Here is a 4,624-nt window from a genome sequence, read left to right on the forward strand (position 1 = left end):
TAAGTTGCTTTGGAAACCCATGAGAGGCCGAGGACCCGGAAGCAGTTGCCATCTACTCTCTATACTCATTTTTTAATACACTATAAATTTCTCCTTTTATAAACAAATAAAATTAAGAAACTATAAAATTATCTAGATCTCTAAACAATGATATTTTTAATGGTCATTGTGTTCTCGTCTTTTACTGCGGCAGGTAAGTAATTCACATGATATTTCCGCAAATTAACAGAAGAATGGGAGTGTACACACATAACAGACTACTGCGACGATATCGGGACGTGTGAATAAATAACCATCCGTACTAGTTGACCTTGCTTACGTGATCATCTCGGCGAGCATTTCTCCATCGGACGGCACCGTACTTGGCCATGGAAGAGCTCCAATTCTACGAGGAAGGGAACACGGTCTCCCACGACCGTTGTCGCTCTCCCTCGTAGAATCAAAGCTCCTCCTTGATGTTCGTTACCGCTCAACAGAGAACATGCTCGCCGAGCTGAACACGGTCCGCAAGTTCAACTAGTACGGATTTTCTATAATTTTCTAACTATTTTCTAAGTTTTTCATTTCATAAAAAGTTAAAATAAAAAGTACGGTGATTGATAGACTACTGCGACGATATTGGGACATGTGAATAAATAACCATCCGTACTAGTTGAACTTGCTTACGTGATCATCTCGGCGAGCATTTCTCCACCGGACGGCACCGTACTTGGTCAAGGAAGAGCTCCGATTCTACGAGGAAGGGAACACGGTCTTCCACGACCGTCGCCGCTCTCCCTCGTAGAATCAAAGCTCCTCCTTGACGTCCGTTACCGCTCGGCAGAGAACATGGTCGCCGAGATGAACACGGTCCGCAAGTTCAACTAGTACGGATTTTCTATAATTTTCTAAGTTTTTCATTTCATAAAAAGTTAAAATAAAAAGTACGGTGATTGACAGACTACTGCGACGATATCGGGATATGTGAATAAATAACCATCCGTACTAGTTGAACTTGCTTACGTGATCATCTCGGCGAGCATTTCTCCACCGGACGGCACCGTACTTGGTCAAGGAAGAGCTCCGATTCTACGAGGAAGGGAACACGGTCTTCCACGACCGCTGCCGCTCTCTCTCGTAGAATCAAAGCTCCTCCTTGACGTCCGTTACCGCTCGACAGAGAACATGGTCGCCGAGATGAACACGGTCCACAAGTTCAACTAGCTACTTTAACCTTCTTTCATGTAAATATGCAAGCTTGAAGTGATTTTGAGCTCAAATTGCTTACAAATGAAAAAAACCACAATAAAGAACCATAAATATATATAGTGAACAAAATGGCATAAGAAAATGGTGAAAAATGAGAGTATGAGATTGGTAACCTTTACAACTGAAGAATCGACGGAGGAATCGAAGAAATCGACGGAGGAATCGTAGAATGGATGGAGGAACAATGGAGGGAGGGAGGAAGCAAGAACACTAGTGCAGTGAGCTTCAAAATGTGCTGAGCTCGGGCTCGGGGAGGAAGAAGGAGACGGCCGATTTATAAAGGGAGAACATTTAGTCCCGGTTGGTGGATCCAATCGGGACTAAAGGTAACTTTCCAACCCCGGGCGCAGCCACAGCCCGGGAGTAGACTTTTACTCCCGGTTGGATCCACCAACCGGGAGTAAAAGTATACCTTTAGTCCCGGTTGGTGGATCCAACCGGGACTAAAGGTCCCTGCCACCTCTGTCTGGCGCAGTAGCCGTTGGGCAGGGACCTTTAGTCCCGGTTGGAGCCTCCAACCGGGACTAAAGGTATTTCTAGTCCCGGGGCCAAAAAATTCCGGGACTAGAGCCCATTTTGGCCGAGGATCAAAGGTCTGTTCTCTACTAGTGTGAACATATTAGGGCCATTAGATTCACTCGACAAACAGATATAGAACCCCCCTTCCCGATGGCACAATGACGCGCAGCCTATACTCAAGGGGACAGAGGCCGCACTATACCCGATTCGTAAAGCCATTCTTACGTTAATAAAGGTAACCACTAACAAGCTAGAAAAGGTCCTCATACTGAGCTAAAGCCAGAGCCATATAGCACTCACAGTTGTACTGTAAGTACCGGATAAATCACTTATAGATAAGTCCTTAGGGAGAGAAATCTAGAGCACCATAAAAATAGCTCAATGCTCTAGCCCCTTGTTCCATGTTGCTAAAAAACATCTTTTAATGTTTATTGCATATACCATTAGTCAAGTTACAAGATCATACTCTTTAATTGAGCACTAGCATCGTACTACCCAATGCAATACCCCAAAGGTGTCAAGGTACAAGATATCAAATATCTAGGATATCCTTATTGGCAACAAGGTAGACACATGCAATATGAATTAAATGATTAAAGGTGAATAGGTAACAAGGATGGTCCCATGCTATACTTGCCTTAAAACACCGATCCTTCGGTAAGCTTTAATCTCCAACGTTCTTCTTCTTCTTCTTGATCACCACGTATATCTCACCGACTGGACAAGATCATAAAGCACCACACAAGCATCTAAACAATCATACACGAAGCAAACAATAGAACTAAATCAGAACAGTACACCAATCATAGAAAAATAAGTAAAAGAGTTTGAAACACGATTCTACGCATCGCTACGAACACACAGTCGCGAGAAGCACTCTAATCGGAGCTATGCTCACAAGATCACAAGAAACGCCGAGAACAGAGCTACGATTAAAGGAAACGGCTACCGGAAAATTTATATTATAAAAGAAAAGAAAGGCCTACATGCTTGATTTGTTTTATTTAAGCAAAACCATGTGAGGCATATTAACTCAGATTACACAAATCATATTTTAGTTTAGAAACTGATTGAAAACTAATCATGTTTTATTTATAAATACTGATGTACCATTTAAGCAAGTTAACTTTGCAAAAGATAGATTTATGTGGGCCTCTAATCGAAGTTATATAATTGGGTTTAAACTACACAATTCATAATTAATGAAAACATATTAAAGTTGACGTTAATCAAATTAATAAGTGTTTATAAAAGATCGATGCGAAAACCGTAACTTGGAAAACTAATTACATAGATATTAATCAAATTAATATTTAATTATAAACACATAAGTACGTGGCATGGGGAACCTTCGCTTCTAGATAGAAGATTACGTTGCTAAGCTTACATACTCGTCATCCTTGGCGCTTGCTAGCTTGCATTATTGACATGCATGCACGGTGCTATTTGCTTGAAGGTTTGCATATGTTGCACTAGGAAGACAAAGGACAGAACGCAAAGCAGGTTTGCAAGGCAGGGAAGCAGTAGGTCGACTGCAGCCATGGCCGGCTGTTTCTGCCATAGTGCATGGATGGATTGCTCGTGTGTGTGTATAGGAGTAGGAAAAATTTTCCATATATATATATATATATATATATATATATATATATATATATATATATATATATATATATATATATATATATATATATATATATATATATATATATATAATATGCATGCATGGCGCTTGAGTTGGGAGCATGCAGGTGTGCTTGCAAGGCAACGGGATGAGCAACAGCGTATGGATGGATGAACAGCTTGCTTGGTACAGATCGACACTCGATCGAGCCAAGACAAGATGAAGCTTGTGGCGCTGATTCTGGCTTTCTTAGGACCGTGGATGTACGCCGGCAGACTTTTGGCCATGGGAGCTCAGCAAAAACGGGGAACCGGGAGCTGGAAGGCGCACCCATAGATATGTAGAGAAAAAGGAAGCTAAGCGATGATGTTACAGGATACACATAGATGCGATAAAAAACGGAACACCTGAAGGATAGGGAAGGTGGTAATATTCTCACCTCGAGTGATGGATGAACGCCGAGCGATAAATCGGGCAACGATAAGTGACCGTGGTGGTGCGGCGGCTTGCACGGGGCTGCAGAAGTAAGCGATGATGTTACAGGATACACATAGATGCGATAAAAACGGAACACCTGAAGGATAGGGAAGGTGGTAATATTCTCACCTCGAGTGATGGATGAACGCCGAGCGATAAATCGGGCAACGATAAGTGACCGTGGTGGTGCGGCGGCTTGCACGGGGCTGCAGAAGCCTCTTGCCGGTCTCGCCAAGCAGCAAGGGTGAGACGGTGGTGGTTCCGGGCGAGCTTGAGGACAGCAAGAAACACAGCCAACGAGGAACTGAGAAGATGGCCAGAAAACGAATAAGCACAGTGCACACCAATGGAGTTCGCCGGAATTCTCGTCGGAAAATAGAGAAAAACAAGGGGGACAGGTCATATAACGGATTGATACAATCAAGGATGCTCAGATGTAGAGAACAAAGAGAGGTACCTTGTGATGGCGATGGCTCGCCGGAAGAGTCGTCGGAGTTGGCCGGCGATGACATGACAGAAAGAGAGATAATTCTAATTTACTACACGAGGGATTTCCCAAACTAGGGGCTCCCTTACGGTAGTTTTGATGTGCTTTGCCCAAGAGGTTGGTAGATATATATAAGGGGAAAAACTCCCCACATCTACATCAACTAGTAATATGGTACTAATTGATGTTGCACCCTCTACATTTACTAATAGGCCTAAATAATCACTAAAGCTCATTAGTAAATAAATGTATGGCCCTTTAGGATTTATTAG

The 4,624-nt window shown here is 42.8% G+C and overlaps 1 long non-coding RNA gene across 1 annotated transcript; it reads right to left on the reverse strand.

Annotated features, from left to right (window-relative positions):
- Nucleotides 1-2,393: 2,393 nt before the first annotated feature.
- On the reverse strand, nt 2,394-4,217 carry LOC136487374 (uncharacterized). The gene is made up of 3 exons (XR_010767235.1): nt 3,995-4,217; nt 3,828-3,904; nt 2,394-2,516 (listed from the first exon to the last, which is right to left on the reverse strand). It is a non-coding gene; the product is annotated as an uncharacterized lncRNA (long non-coding RNA).
- Between the last annotated feature and the right edge of the window lie 407 nt (nt 4,218-4,624).

The sequence above is a fragment of the Miscanthus floridulus genome, chromosome 10, assembly GCF_019320115.1.
Source record: "Miscanthus floridulus cultivar M001 chromosome 10, ASM1932011v1, whole genome shotgun sequence".
Lineage (NCBI taxonomy): Eukaryota > Viridiplantae > Streptophyta > Magnoliopsida > Poales > Poaceae > Miscanthus > Miscanthus floridulus.